This window comes from Barbus barbus (genome assembly GCF_936440315.1).
Source record: "Barbus barbus genome assembly, chromosome: 37".
NCBI classification, from domain to species: Eukaryota; Metazoa; Chordata; class Actinopteri; order Cypriniformes; family Cyprinidae; genus Barbus; species Barbus barbus.
Genome location: NC_136715.1, coordinates 7,814,333 through 7,830,740, shown reverse-complemented (window position 1 = coordinate 7,830,740; position 16,408 = coordinate 7,814,333). Strand labels below are relative to the sequence as shown.

At 37.5% G+C, this 16,408-nt stretch overlaps 1 pseudogene across 1 annotated transcript; it reads right to left on the bottom strand.

Moving 5' to 3' along the window:
* Positions 1-15,582, bottom strand: LOC306856611 (phosphorylase b kinase regulatory subunit alpha, liver isoform-like; annotated as a pseudogene). The gene is made up of 29 exons (XR_013785860.1): positions 15,455-15,582; positions 14,489-14,647; positions 11,938-11,984; positions 11,598-11,766; positions 9,250-9,332; positions 9,092-9,172; positions 8,917-9,015; positions 8,317-8,463; positions 8,173-8,226; positions 7,958-8,080; positions 7,734-7,829; positions 7,337-7,444; positions 7,044-7,122; positions 5,992-6,126; positions 5,737-5,846; positions 5,477-5,621; positions 5,316-5,394; positions 5,081-5,214; positions 4,558-4,577; positions 4,377-4,456; positions 4,181-4,259; positions 3,969-4,098; positions 3,787-3,888; positions 3,434-3,552; positions 3,285-3,308; positions 2,918-2,971; positions 2,210-2,439; positions 579-779; positions 1-315 (listed from the first exon to the last, which is right to left on the bottom strand). The product of XR_013785860.1 is annotated as a phosphorylase b kinase regulatory subunit alpha, liver isoform-like (transcript).
* Positions 15,583-16,408: the final 826 nt, after the last annotated feature.

Here is a 16,408-nt window from a genome sequence, read left to right as displayed (position 1 = left end):
TTTTTTAGTGGCTTCCCTGTTGATGCTTGTCCTTTGCTACTGAACTAAGGTCAACTGATTTTTTTTTTTTAACTGTTAGATTTAATAAAACCAGTCATAGATCCGTCCAGATGGTCACCGGTTTTCTGGGAACTGCAGGCATTACTGTATTAGGCAGCTGCTGCTTGGCAGGAAGTCTTGAACATATGTGACCACAGCTTTGGAAAGATAAGTCATAGTACCATAGCTGCCACTAGGAGCACTGTCAAAAAAGAAGTTACAGATTCCTGTGGCAGGATCTTTCTCCAAGAAATACTCATTGGCCCCGCTGGATCTCTGAAATAAAAACATGAGAAGAATTGGAATCTACACAAAACAGGCAAACTTTGATGAAGTTGAGATACGTTTTGATATGTTTAACCTTTTTTCAATTACCATAATTCTATTTGTTTTATTTCATAGTTTCGATGGCATTACCATTATACTAAAATGTGAAAAACTGTAATAATCAAGAACAAACAGGTGTGTACTGTACATACATATGAACATACAAATTGAACATCATATGATTATATATAACAGCATGTGCATGATGATACCTGATCCTGTTGAAAGAGATCGTTGGCCATGTGAACAATGCGGTCGATGTGAATAATTCCCCCAATACTGGGACTCTCCATGTCAGCTACAAGGGTCAACACCATAATGGCCTCCACCAGCAGCTGTCTGTACTCAGGCTGTGGGACATAATTCAGTACAGACTCCACGTGCACTGCAAACTTGATCTCTCCTTCTGTCATCTATAAAAATACACACAGCTCACGGTTATGGGTATATAAAAGAAAATTCAAAGGTAAAGGGATAGTTCACCCAAAAATGAAAATTCTGTCATTAATTAGTCACCCTCATGTCATTCCAAACCCGTAAGACCGTTTATCCTCGAAACACAAATTAAAGATTTTTGATGAAATCCCAGAGAGGCCTCTCCTTGTTGGGGTCGGCAATTCCCCAACGCCCCTCGGTCCGGTTGTGGGTGATGAGCTCCAGGGGCTTTTTCGAGCGACGGTATGCCCAGAGAGGCATCTCCTTGCATCTCCAAGCCCATAAGACAAAGGTCTTATGGGCTTGGAACGACATGAGGGTGAGTAATTAATGACAGAATTTTCATTTTGGGGTGAACTAACCCTTTAAGGTTCAATGTAATATAGTATAGTATAGTATACTGTATATATACACAGTTCAAAAGTTTGGGGTTTGTTACATTTTTCTTAAAGAAATTTCTAAAAGATGCTCACCAAGGCTGCATTTATTTGATCAAAATATAGTAAAATATACAGTAACATTGTGAAAAATTAATAAAATTTTAGGTAACTGTTTATTTGAATATATTTTGAAGTGTATTTTATTCCTGTGATGGCAAAGCTTAATTTTCAGCAGCCATTACTCAAGTCTTAAGTGTCATATAATCCTTCAGAAATTATTCCCTTAAGAAACATTTCTTCTTATTATTAATGTTGAAACCAGCTGTGCTGCTTAATATTTTTTATTGAAACAGGTACAAAAGGTTCAAAAGAACAGCAATTATATGAATTTTTTTTTTGTTTTTTACAATGTGAAATAATTTACTGTGACTTTTGATCAATTCAATGCATCCTTGCTGACCCCAAATATTTTAAACTGTAGTATACATAGTTAAGAGGTTCAATTCAATGTTATGCAATCTACTATATGTGATCCTGGACCACGAAACCATTCGTAAGTAGCACGGGTATATTTGCAGTAATAGCCAGCAATACATTGTAGGGGTCAAAATTATCGATTTTTCTTTTATGCCAAAAATCATTAGGATATTAAGTAAAAATCATGTTTCATGAAGATATTTTGTACATTTTCTACCGTAAATATATCAAAACTTAGTTTTTGATTAGTAATATGCATTGCTAAGAACTTCATTTGGACAACTTTAAAGGTGATTTTCTCAATATTTAGATTTTTTTGCAGCCTCAGATTCCAGATTTTCAAATAGTTGCATCTCAGCCAAATATTGTCCTGTCTTAACAAACCACACATCAATGGAAAGATTTCAGATGATGTATAAATCTCAGTTTCAAAAAATGTACCCTTAAGACTGGTTTTGTGGTCTAGAGTCACATATATAGTATAAGTACACACATATGTATATATATATATATATATATATATATATATATACACACATAGGTGGATGCACCTCACGGGTGGTGGAGGAAGGCAAGACATATCCGGCAATGGAGAGGCCATGACATTTCTGGAGAATCTTCCAGACTTTTTCTGGTAGAAGCCCATGGGAACCCTGTTTATGGCCCCGTCCAGTCTGCGTCTCCTCAGCCACTGGCCCTGGCGCTCCTCCCACTGCAGGTGTGAGTCTCCTGTACCAGTCGGCGACAGCATCCCGCTGGGAGTTGAGGGGCTGCTGCATCGCTAGAGTCACGGACACATTTTTATCGTCAGTATATCATAAAGATATGAGGAAAAATTTGACTAGTGGGTCTAGTGCCACTAATCAGCACATATAACACTTCAAAGCATGCTTCAGGTTTAGTAAGCAGAAACTATGACAAACAGCTAAGATGTTACAATGTCAGCCCATGCTAAGAGAGTGAAATGACCAAAACAAGACAAGACTGATTTGACACACGTTAGAAATGTTAATTGGCTGTTATGGCTGGAAGTTTGTCCCATATCAAATCAGTCAACTAATCTGAGGCACTGAAAAAATTAATTAGATGAAATATTATATTTATTGAGAACCAATTAACTAAATTCACCCCTCCAAGTTAAAATTATTTTTAATCTTCTGAACTGACTTGTGTAAAAAAAAAAAAAAAAAGTATTTGACAGTGGAGAGGAGGTGTTAATGGAGAGGGTTTTGGTACAGTAGGTTTTTCCTCCAAGTTACCGTGGAACGAGGGGATGTGAAATTACTGCTGATGGAATGACTGCTGGTGAATATCTATGAGAATAAAAGCAGAGCATACAAACATTTAAAATGGACATAAAAATGGAAAGTATTTCTAATGAACATCAATCATACACAGAGACATTAACATGACAAACTATAACCTTCACAGTCAAAAAGATGCTTCATATGACTAAAAAAGATGTGTATGATATGGGCAAACTGAATATTACTCAGAATTGTCATGCTAAATACTGCTTTCATGGTCTCGACAAATGTGCTGTGACCTCTAGACAGAATGGGCTCTGCACAAAAAAGCTATTCTACAGTATTAACACAGCATGCCAAAATTACAAACTCAACCCACACTTATGGGTCTGGAGTCATCGAGCTGAAAACAAAATAATATAAAAACCATTTAAAGTACAGTAGTGAGGAAATCTGATATTTCACATTTTACAAAACATAAAAACACTTGATAAATAATTTACAGACATGTCTCCTCCTTCACTCCACCTGTTTGATTTCAGTCTTGAGTTTTCTGATGCCCGTGCGCTCTGTCTTGGTGGCCCCCGTGTGTCCAAGCTCATGGATGGAGATGGCAGGACTGGTGGCAGAAGACTGAATCGGACGCACTTTCACACAATACAGAGCGATTATTGAACAACAGACCACATAAGAGCAAAAAAAATGCTATGTCCACAATATTACTGTTTTTAATGTATTTTGATCAAATAAATGCAGCCTTGGTGAGACAAGTGACTTACAAAAATCTAAACTTTTGAACAGTCATGTAGATATTCCACAGAAAATTACACCTAAAAACCCAAAGAAATGATACTAGAACCTTGATACTGATTGATACTCACTGCTCCTCTCTACACCAAACTCTTTTCCGCTCAGGATGTGATGCAAGAGATTCTTCATGTCAAAAGGACTGAGGCTCATCAGGCTCTCTGATGCCTCCTCACCTGTAGACGTCACATGGACAGATTTATGTAAGCAAATGAAAAGATTTACACTGCAGAACCAAAACTCTGACTGGCTGTACCTGAGCAGTGTAGACTGCGAGCAAGTTCTGTAGCCATCACTTGCATGATGAGTCCGATGCGCAGACGCAGCATGTCTCCAAACAGAGACGGCTGAGAGCGCACATACATGGCCAGATACACCATGATCTCCTGAATTCAGAAGTTTAATAGATCACTTTAATGGAAAAGTAGAAGACAGCAACATAACTTGAAGGCTTAATATTAGAACTACCTGTGTGAGGACAGCAATGCTGATGTCTTGACCACTGGCCTCATAAATCAAACAAATCAGTTCTTCAGGAGGAAGAGGACTAAAAATAAGAGAATCGGTGAAGTAAAAGGAGAACATTAAAATGATTGCTTTATAAAAAATTATGATTACAAAATTAAATAATCTAAAATGACTATCAGAAACTAAAGACACTCACACTGTGATGACCTTCTCTCTGGGTTCGGGAGGAAGACCCACTGTCAGCTGTTTATGATGGGAGATCAGATCTGTGCAAGCCTGAGTGCATACAAAATAAAAAATATTAGAGGCAAAATTGTTGTACAAAATTATTTGTACTATTATAATCTCTATAAATCTAATCATGTATATTTTATGACAATTTTCTTGTAAAAACATTCTGAAAAAAGTTTCCAGGACAGTTTTTGATGACACTTAAATTACTATAAAAAGATTTCTGTTTTTTTTTTTTAAACATTCTATTGTTAAATGTTATTTTTTACTTTCAATTAAACAAAGAATCCTTTAAAAAAGTATAAAGGTTTCCACAAAAATATTAAGCAGCCCAACTGTTGTAACATTAATAGTAATAAGAAACGTTTCTTGAGCGGCAAATCATTTACATTTAGTCATTTTGCAGATGCTTTTATCCAAAGCGAATTACAATTGGGGAATACATAAAGCGATTCATCTTAAAGAGGCAAACAGACACAGAAAGTGCTCGTAATACCAATCAGCATATTAGAATGATAAAGACTGGAGTAATGTTGCTGAAAATTCAGCTTTGCATCACAGGAATAAATTACACTTTAAAACCCTGGTTTTCAGCAGGGTATGTATACATATATTTTTTTGGGGGAGAGATGCTTTCCAAAGCAGCTATATGCAAGTAAGTATGGATACCTGAAGGCTCTAAACTCTCTTCCTCTTCTTCTTCCTCTTCCTCTAGCAGATTTTCTTCAGGGTCAGCATCCAAGAAGCTGAGTTGGGTGTGGAAGGAGGTTGTGAGGAATGAAGAGAGGTTTGCCATCTGCACCCTAAAAAGCAAAGGGATTTGCGATGTCAAATAAACCATATTTGTGCCTCAAACATCATACTATATAGCTATTTGTATTGTTATTGTCAAAATGTTTCTGACCTTGCACCCGCAAAGTAGCCATCTTGAAGCTTCCGGAGGGTGGAGAGGATACAGGGGTCAATACTGTCACCATCCTCAACTGGTCCAATAATAGAAACAAAGAAACTGTTAATATTAATTTGTGCATATTGCAATATCTTCAATCGAACGAGAGGTTTTACCCAGCATGCTCTGTGTGATAGGGAATGTGAGCGTAGGTCTTCCAGTCATCCGCCAGCAGGACGAGAGATAAGCAAGCTCTGTTCGCAACATCTCCACAATCATCTGGTTATCCAGAGCCAGGTAGAAGTGATGCTGGTCAATGAACTATGGGAAAAATGTATTATGCTTTTTTAGACTTTACAACATATACATACATTTTTTTTTTGTAGAGTAGGTCTTCTACCAGAAAAGACTTCCATGTGAGATCATTTTTATTTACCTGTGGAGTGAATGTGTAAGTACTATTTCTGATTTCATAAAACTTTGAAGTTCCCAAGACACCAATGTGCCTGTATGGTCGCCCACTCAGATTAAGTTTTTTACAGTTACCTGTGCAATGGAAAATGAATGGTTTGAATTAAATGTTGTATCCCAGAACCTTCAAGGCCTTCTTCTAAATGCAGTTTTGCAGATGTACCCTTTGTTTACACTGTCTAGCTCTGTTCTATTAGTTATGGTGGATCTGAACACTTACCTAGTTTCACGTAAATGTGGCTCAGGATGCGAGCTGGCATGACCCGGATTGGCGAAACGTCAGAGATGGTCTGAACCTCAATCCCTTGGTCCCTCAGCAGCTGCTGGATCTGCACCGACTCAGCCACTACACTCACTAAACAGAACAAATAGAGCTGCTGGTAAAAGGTCAGTCTTCTCTGTTTAGCAAATTATAGTGTCAAGATCTAATTCAAAATTGAGCTTCAAGTAATGAATTGAATCTGCTCCTTAAATGGACTTCAGCCCAACACAACCAGCTGATTCATTCCTACTATGTGGTAGATTTTCATATCCCCTAATAACAAATATAAAAAAATTAAAACGATATTAAACTCACACTTTTTATATATGTAAATCATACTATATAGTTTTCATACGCTATACAGTTTTAACATAAAACTCGAAGTATATATTCAGTTTATTCTTTCTTTCACCAAAATCTTTCAAAAGATGCTTTCTGCAGTATTGTGTTCATTGGGATTCAACCTACATTTTTATTCCAGTATATTAAAAAAATAATAATAATAGGTGAGAAAACCACAGGCTAAACCTAAGTATTATTAGAAATTAATTTAAAAAAATAAAACAAATTTTGGTTTTATTTTTCTTGTCTCACTCAAACACACTGACCATTGCTCACATTGTTAGGTATTATAGAAATTTGTATCATAATATCATAATTTCAAAAGTTATTATGTTTTAAGTGAGCCAATTGTCACTCCCTTTAAAATCAACTTTTGCTCTTTATCTTTTTGTTTCCCTAATATCTCTCACCACTTTATATCTTGTTAATTTTGTTGTAAAACTATTGTGTAAGTTATACTGTAACTGAAAAAGCATAAGTGCCTGAGTTTGACCAAACATATTTCTAAAAAAATCTGGCACATCCTTTTCCCATAGAAATTACAGAAATTCAAAAGGTGATAACTCAACTTAAGATATGGAACACATAAGTCTGTGTCTGAATAGGCACTGTCTGACGGTCTATATTCCTCATAAAACGGCAAAATCAAAGCAACAATATTCACAAACCTTGCACAACAACATCAGGCTTGAATTCTTTAGAAAATCGCCTGTTCAGAGGATCGATCTCTCCAGGGGCCAGAAATCCCTAATTAAAATCAATCATTTGTCAAATATCAGAAAAAAAGAAGCAGAATAGATAAAACACAAAGGATTGCCTAAAAAAACACTGGGACTACTCTGTTTTGACAGTTCACATGTGCACTTAATCAACAAAGATACCAAAGGTAGAGCTTCGACACCTGACATCATATCTGATTATTTACAGTATAACATGTTTAATATGGAAGTGGATCCAGTACCTCTGCCAGCAGAGAGCCCAGGATATACAGAAACTGGCCCCACATGTGTGGGAGCTGGCCAGCGGCCACACGCTCCATGGAGTGAGGGTTCCTGTACTCCTCTTCAACCTGAACAAGAAACGAACACATAGATGAACAACAGATCAAATCATTTTACTCAGGATTGTTTGTGTCACAGTTACTGAGCAGAGTCCAAACACTCATTCAACTTGAATTAAACTTCAGAACTGGCATAATTTAGTACACATTGTGTCTTTGTGCACAAAAATGAGTATTTGAGGTGATAAAATGTGCATGCTGATTCAGAATGATAAATGATCATTTGCTGCAGATGAAAATTAGACATTGATGAACTGTACATTGTATTGATCAGAGTAACAAAATGGTTTAAACTCACTTTGTCAGCAGGTACAGCATAGAGTTCAGGCACCAGACGAATCCCGTGTTTGCCTCTGATCAAAACTCCGTCAAGAGCCTCTTTGTATTCCTGCACCTGAGGAATGACACAGCCATCAGTCATTACTGCATACTGCCTCCATGATGACTGCATACATAAGTGGGAGTTATTTTTTATTCATAAGAGTTACTGCCTCTCCTTTCAGAATTCAAGTCTGTTTGTACCTGCTCACGGTCTTCGCTGAAGATAGCATCGAGTATAAGATAAGTCCAAAACACTGGCCACTCACATTCAATGTTCTCAAAGAGTTTCAGCTCAGCAGGATCATAGTGAAGGCGAGTGGGGTCCTATCACAACCATAAAAACATAGAATGCAGTCACACTATGAGAGAATTAGCCACAAAATACTTATTTTGTGTAAAATCGAGTGTCTGATTACCTCTTTTGGAGTCCTGTATCCATCTCTGATAAATCGACAACAGCCATAACGTCCCTAAAATGATTGAAATTTGCTTAAGATTGTTACAAAAGTAGCAACCACAGATGACAGCACAGCACAGCTGTTTCCTAATTGGCCCAGTACCTGCAGCTTGGTGATGATTTCACTCTTGGTGATGTTGACCAGATCTGCGTCCTCCACTGCAAACGCAGGAAAAGAGATGACAGAGAGCAGACCGGCATCTATCTCTTTAGAGGTGGAAGCTCGAGGAAGCATGGAGCACAAGATAGACTAGAAACACAATGAGAAACAATTATTATTGATTGGGAAAAAAAGACCATTTTAAATGTGAATCTCAGCCAGAGCAAGAGATAGGAGAGATTTATTTTGCATAACTAACAGTGTAACATTAAGCAGAAGTATTTCGAATGAGTTAAACCTCCTGTATCCTGTTTTTTGAGTAACATTGAGAATATCACTATATATTGTTGCCACACCGCCGCCACAACCAGTCTGACGGGGCTCATGTTTATAACAGTAGCTTGGTGGAGTAGACTCATTTATACCAAAATATTCATTTGGTTTAAATACTAAAGAATAAACGTGAGCTGCATCTCCCAAAACCTTTGTAAGCATAAGTAGATCCTAAAGTATACCATTGGTGCCAGTGATGCTTTTGAGAAATGCAGTCCTGGTCTGTATAATAATAACCTACGAAGAACCACATTAAATTGATTAATTTACCTGACAATGTTCTACTTCATCTGGGAGAACATGAATCACCGATTTCGGGCCTCCATGTGCTCCAAACAAGTCAAGCTCATCAATGGCCTCCAAAGCTGCCTAAAACATGAACAACAAACAAAAGTCAATTTCTGAATGAGCGGAGAGACTAAACGAGACCATATGACTCTCCTACCTTAGCCATTCCAACAGAGCTGCCGTTCAGTTCAGGAATTCCTTGATTGGTTTTGTCTCCTCTCTCCCACATCCCATAATCCTGCAGGGGAGCATGAACTGTAATGCCAGTTTAGTAACTCTATTATCTAAGAACTTGATAAACCAATGAGAACTCACAGCCACTTTGTACGCTGCCTCGATGTAGAACACCAGGTTCTGGATAAACGCCACCTCATCCAAGTTAGATATGATACGTAGACCTGCAATTCAATTTCAATGATAATGAAAACGGTTGCTAAAAATAGGAAACCCCGCAGCCAGTGTTGGGTGTAACGCGTTACTAAGTAACGCGTTTCTGTAATTAAATTACTTATCCACTGAAAAAGTAAAGTATGGGATTACTGTTCATTTTTAGGTAATTTAATTACAGTTACTTATAAAGTACTTGCGTTACATACAGTAAATAATTTCAACAGTTCTAAAAGCAATATTGAATTTGAAATCTAAATTTACCGTCTAAAGATATTGAATGCAGCGGCTTTAACCCTCCGCGTGCGGGTGCGTTCACTTTCAGATTTTCCTGATTCACAGAGAAACCTTAAATACTCAAATCAGGGCCGGCACCAAGAGGGGGCATTCGCGGGCAGAGTTACGGTGCCCCCCACTTTCCATCCTCTCCCCTTCTTGCTGAACGTGATCGTTTCGAAAGCGAAAGTGAAACCGGTAAAACAGCGCACATAAGAAAGCGATTGCACGCTTTAGCGAGCGTCAGAAACTGCACGCAATCACAGATTGCACGCTTCCCATCCCACCCCGAACCCCCCCAGCCACCACCACCACCCGCCACACACACACACAAAACGTGATTTGTGCCCCCCCCCCCCACAGAAATTCAAATGCCCCTCTGATGGAGGTGCCCTGGCGCCGGCTCTGACTCAGATACATATAAGGCTAAAATCAATAGAATCTAAAAATCTTGAAGTGTCTACTTGACACTTGAACGAATTCAAATTAAAAACTAATGTTTCTGATTATGCAATCCGTATGAAACTAAAGCAAGGTACAGTCTTTCCCGTGTCTGAGCTCATTATATGCAGTCACCTGCGCGCATATGCCCTCACCTAGATACAAAAAAGTAAAATATTAAGAAAAAAAAAAAAATCTAATATTCATCATTTTTGAAAGAAGACCTGCTATGAGAAATTTACCTCATAAGAACAGCGCGATCTGACATTATGCAGCAGAGAAGATAATTTCTGTAATTTATTCTTTCAGTTAACGTGTTATTTTGACATAAACCTGTACAGATTTTACTAGTTGGGTTTTTCCTGAACATCTTGCCAAACTGAAATGTATTGTTTAACTTTTAAGCCTTTTTGTTATTCAGATATTTTGCAGAGTATTTCTATTTGTTAACCAAAGGTGGTTACATTTTTTTCATAAAAATGTTTAAGTATTACAGTTGTTTTAAAGCTAAAAGGCTAAACTATTCTATGTTTGACTCGAATTGAAAGAATATAGAGTTTAATTTCTATTAAGGTTTATAGGGATTTTAAGATGTAGCCTAATTAGCGATTTGAATAATTAAGTTACTTATTGAGTAACTAAGTTACTTTTCAGATAGAGTAATTAGTAAAGTAATTTAAATACAATATTGATGAAGTAATTAGTAACTGTAATTAATTACTTTTTGAAAGTAACTTACCCAACACTGCCCGCAGCACAACCCAACCAATGGAGGCTAAATTTCAAACCCCACGAAGGTTTGTGAGCATGTTTGTTTGCTTTGAGGCAAATCCATACACACTCTGTGGCTTATTTTCACATATTCTGCTCTAGTTTTTGGGGAAAATCTATTGAATTCGGTGGAATGGAATTGCTAAACTGTGTGCTAAATATTCTTTGTAGATGAAAACATTTTCAAGTGTACCAAAGTAGTAAATAAACCAAGTAGTGAGAAATGTGGAGAACTTTGTGAATGATAGACGTTTCAATTTAGCAGAAATCTGCATTGTTTTCTGAAGAGTTAAGGACAGTTTCTGTGAGGACCTGGCTATTAGAACAAGTAAAAAACAGGAAAATTGACTATTTTGATTACTATACATATTTTTGTCCAATCAAATGTGCTCTAGAATGAGAAATCCCATAAACCACATGCATCTGACAAGCAATAGCAAGCAGCAAATGATTTGATATCATAAATCATAAAACCCAGCTGAGATTTCAAGAAAATTTTAACAGAAAAGAAAACTGTGCTGGTCAAAAAAAATTCAATGGGTCTTTAAAGGGATAGTTAACCCAACAATGAAAATCATTTTTTCACCTTCATGTCATTCCAAAACTGTATGACTTTCCTCTGCAGAACACAAAATCAAATATATCTTAAGAGTATTGGAAACAAAGCAGTTTTGGTTGACCGTTGACTTTCATCAAATAAAAAAATAAAAAAGTTTTTTCTTTTTTTTTCTTTTTTGGGTGAACTATCCCTTTATGGATAAATACACTCTAAAGATAGTTCGTCTCACCTGAGGCGGTCATCTGCGCCAATGTGAGCAGGTACAGTGATGTGGCATCAACCTGCAGGTGCCCCCACTGATCATCTCCAACCACTGTGGCAAAGGTAGGTGTGTGATATTTGGCATGCAGGCAGTCCTTTGTGCTCTGTGTGTGTTTGAACTTCTCTACCTTTGCCACCTGCAGTAATATATGCACAAGCTTAGCCAGGCCAGAGAGGTGTGTTCAGATGTCTGCAGACATGAGCTCAACAATGAATGAACTGATGAATAAATGAAAAAATAAAAAACTATATAGCTCAACAGGGTTTAGAATAACAAATGATTAAGACCATAGAGTTAAATGACGTACCTGTCTCATCATACACTGCAGCAGCCCTGCATTAGTTTAACCACACTCTGGGAAATAAAATGCTGTTAAAGGGATTGTTCTTCCAAAAATGAAAATTCTGTCATCAAGTACTCACCATCATGTCGTTCCAAACCTGTAAGAACTTCATTCATCTTTGGAACACAAATTAAGATATTTTTATTAAATCCGAGAGCTTTCTGACCCTTCATAGACAGCAACACAACTGCAATGTTCCCAGGTCCAGAAACGTAGCAAGGACATTGGTAAAATAGTCCACGTGACATCAGTTGTTCAACCATAATTTTATGAATGAAGGTCTTACAGGTTTGGAACGACATGAGGGTGAGTAATGAATGACAGAATTTTCATTTTTGAGTGAACTATCCCTTTAATAGTACAAGTATTGATTTCTGGAAATAAACAAGCAGCACAATATTCTGGATAAATGTATAATCCAAAATAATTGCCAGACACAACTATATTTATATACTATACTGAGTACAAATATTTTTTTGATACTTTTATTGAGCAAGGATGTATTAAACTGATCACAATGTACAGTAAGCCTTTTATAATGATGGGGTGGGGGGGGGGGGGGGGGGGGTAAGTAAATTTAAAGGCTTTTTATTTTTTTTAACCTTCCCTGAACAGAGCATGTGACACTGAAGTGAAAATTCAGCTTTGCCATCACAGGAATTAATTACATTTTAAAATATATTCAAATACAAAACAGTTATTTTAAACTGTAGTAACATTTCACAATATTATATATTACAATATCATATACTGCTTACAGTGGGGGAACAAATGATTTGATCCCCTGCTGATTTAGTATGTTTGCCCACTGACAAAGAAATGATCAGTCTATAATTTTAATGGTAGGTTTATTTGAACAGTGAGAGACAGAATAACAACAAAAAAATACAGAAAAACGCATTTCAAAAAAGTTATAAATTGATTTGCATTTTAATGAGTGAAATAAGTATTTGATCCCCTATCAATCAGCAAGATTTCTGGCTCCCAGGTGTCTTTTATACAGGTAAAGTTTTGAGATTAGGAGCACTCTCTTAAAGGGAGTGCTCCTAATCTCAGTTTGTTACCTGTATAAAAGACACCTGTCCACAGAAGCAATCAATCAATCAGATTCCAAACTCTCCACCATGGCCAAGACCAAAGAGCTGTCCAAGGATGTCAGGGACAAGATTGTAGACCTACATACGGCTGGAATGGGCTACAAGAGCATCGCCAAGCAGCTTGGTGAGAAGGTGATAACAGTTGGTGTGATTATTCGCAAATGGAAGAAACACAAAATAACTGTCAATCTCCCTCGGTCTGGAGCTCCATGCAAGATCTCACCTTGTGGAGTTTCAATGATCATAATAACAGTGAGGAATCAGCCCAGAACTGCACGGGAGGATCTTTTCAATGATCTCATGGCATCTGGGACCATAGTCACCAAGAAAACAATTGGTAACACACGTCACTATGAAGGACTGAAATCCTGCAGCTCCCGCAAGGTCCCCCTGCTCGAAAAAGCACATGTGCAGGCCCGTCTGTAGTTTGCCAATAAACATCTGAATGATTCAGAGGAGAACTGGGTGAAAGTGTTGTGGTCAGATGAGACCAAAATCCAGCTCTTTGGCATCAGCTCAACTTGCCGTGTTTGGAGGAGGAGGAATGCTGCCTATGACCCCAAGAACACCATCCCCACTGTCAAACATGGAGGTGGAGACATTATCCTTTGGGGGTGTTTTTCTGCTAAGGGGACAGGACAACTGCACCTCATCAAAGGGACGATGGACGGGGCCACTTACTGTCTGGGCCAGGGCATTGAAAATGGGTCGTGGTCGTGGATGGGTATTCCAGCATGACAATCACCCAAAACACATGGCCAAGGCAACAAAAGAGTGGTTCAAGAAGAAACACATTAAGGTCCTGGAGTGGCCTAGCCAGTCTCCAGACCTTAATCCCATAGAAAATCTGTGGAGGGAGCTGAAAGTTCGAGTTGCCAAATGTCAGCCTCGAAACCTTAATGACTTGGAGAGGATCTGCAAAGAGGAGTGGGACAAAATCCCTCCTGAGATGTGTGCAAACCTGGTGGCCAACTACAAGAAACGTCTGACCTCAGTGATTGCCAACAAGGGTTTGGCCACCAAGTACCCAAGTCATGTTTTGCGAAGGGGTCAACTACTTGTTTCACTCATTAAAATGCAAATCAATTTATAACTTTTTTGAAATGCATTTTTCTGTATTTTGTTGTTGTTATTCTGTCTCTCAGTGTTCAAATAAACCTACCACTAAAATTATAGACTGATTATTTCTTTGTCAGTGGACAAACATACAAAATCAGCAGGGGATCTAATAATTTTTTCCCCACTGTATATTACTGAGCATAACAGACTGAAATATGTTACACATAACACTGTAATATATTTCAGGCTTCTGTTATGTGTAGTTGAAGCAATCATCCAACAACCTGTTACACTACTCAATGACAATGTTCTACTGAACAATGCCACAACAGGTGGTCATGTTTTGAAGTTCTAGTTACCTGTTCAAGCTCGTAGGCTTTAGCTTTGTCCTCATCACGGTCTGCATTCTTGCGGTAAGCCATGCCGAGCCCCCACACTGCCAAGATGCTGTAAACATTATCTCTGACCCAGGCATCCTTCTGTTGCTCGCTAGCAGGCAGTAGACCTGTCACTGGTTTCTATATGGAGAGGTCAAACCCATCTTTATCAATTCAAATATACACCATTTCATTAAACAGAATTAATTAAACTGATTTGTTTTGCTAATTCTCATCATAACACTTACATATTTCATATGTTTTAGATGTTTTAAACTCTAGTAACGTGCTGAGAAAATGTTAATTCATACAATCAAATAAAAAAAACTCAAACAGTTATGTTGATCACTTATTATACCTTATACAGTTTCTTTTGTTATGCATAAAACATCAGCTCTGCTTTCAAAGGGGATTTACATGCTGTAGATAATACAAATATTTTCCTCACTCGTAGGTTATTTAAAGGTGACCTTTGTTCAAGCCTTATTTATTTTTAGATTTCTCCTGTCAGAATGGCCCCAATGGTGCAGAAGAATCTCAACGACAAGGAACTACTGTAGACAGAGGCCTATGTTTTTATTTGAGCTGGATTTTTATTAACATTAGATTTGAATAATTAATTACGAACAATATAGATTGTATAGAACAGAGATTTGCAGAACACATTAGGATTAGAATAGATCAGAATACCAAATTATTAGAATAGATTAGAATATATTAATTAGAACAATGGAGTAAAATAGAATAATATGGAATTATATAGTACATCCGAACAGAATAACACATAGAGCTAAATAGAACAGAATAGGCTGTATAATAGAGCAAAACAGAAAAGAATGGAATAGAAGAGAATAGCATGATATATGCAACACAATAGAATAGAATAGAATAGAATAGAATAGAATAGAATAGAATAGAATAGAATTCTCGATCATGTTTTTAACAAACCTGGTGGCATAATATTGTTTCTTGGACAAGTCTGGCAAATCCATCCAACCTCACTCCTGAATTACTGCGGCTCCTCATGCTGTCATCTATGTATGGTCTTGATATAGAATTGAAGAAGATATGAAAGAGAAAACCTGCTTCCTGATCGATTAGAGCATGCAACCAGATCTTTACTGTATTAGTTATTCATAACGACTAAGTTAGCCAAGTCATGTCAATGTTGTCCATTCATTTACTACATAATAAAAACGATTCAAATAAACAGACCCACCACACGAACAGGCTATTCAAAGACAATATACGCCCTTCTACCATTTTAAGGATCTGTAAAGCGCTGTATTTTAATTAAGCATTGCACATCCTGCATGAATGATGATGTTGACAGCAAACGAGAGCCCGCCCACATTATGACGTACGGCTGTTTGAGTGATAATAAACCCGGAAGTTCAGTAACATATCGCCAGCATCCAGTGACTGACGGAAGATTTACAGTTATTTTAAAACAAGCATTCACTTTCTTAAGAGCTAAATGATTTTTTTTTATTCTAATAGTTCACGCCTATGTATCGTGCTAAGCGCTACTAAAACGTTAATTAAAACGTCTTGTTTTGAAGTTTAAAAGGGAAAAGTCCGTGTTAGTTTTCATTGGGGACCGCCTACGGTATGCGCCCTGGCCCAAACGCAATTTGTTTTCATGTAGAAGCTCGTCTTTTGATTGGTTCACGATGAGCGCTTTGGCGTACATTAGGGGCATTGACAATAAAATCCAAAAATAAAGTTTCTCTCTAGGTTTACGAGGCCACTGTGATGTTAACCCTTTAAGACCGGCTGTGTCGTCGCCGACACACTAAACCAAGCTGTATTCATGTTACCTTAACTCTTCAACCGTTTGCACCATCACAATAATTCAAATTGCTCCTGACAGAAAACTTCATGCGCTTTTCGGCAATATAT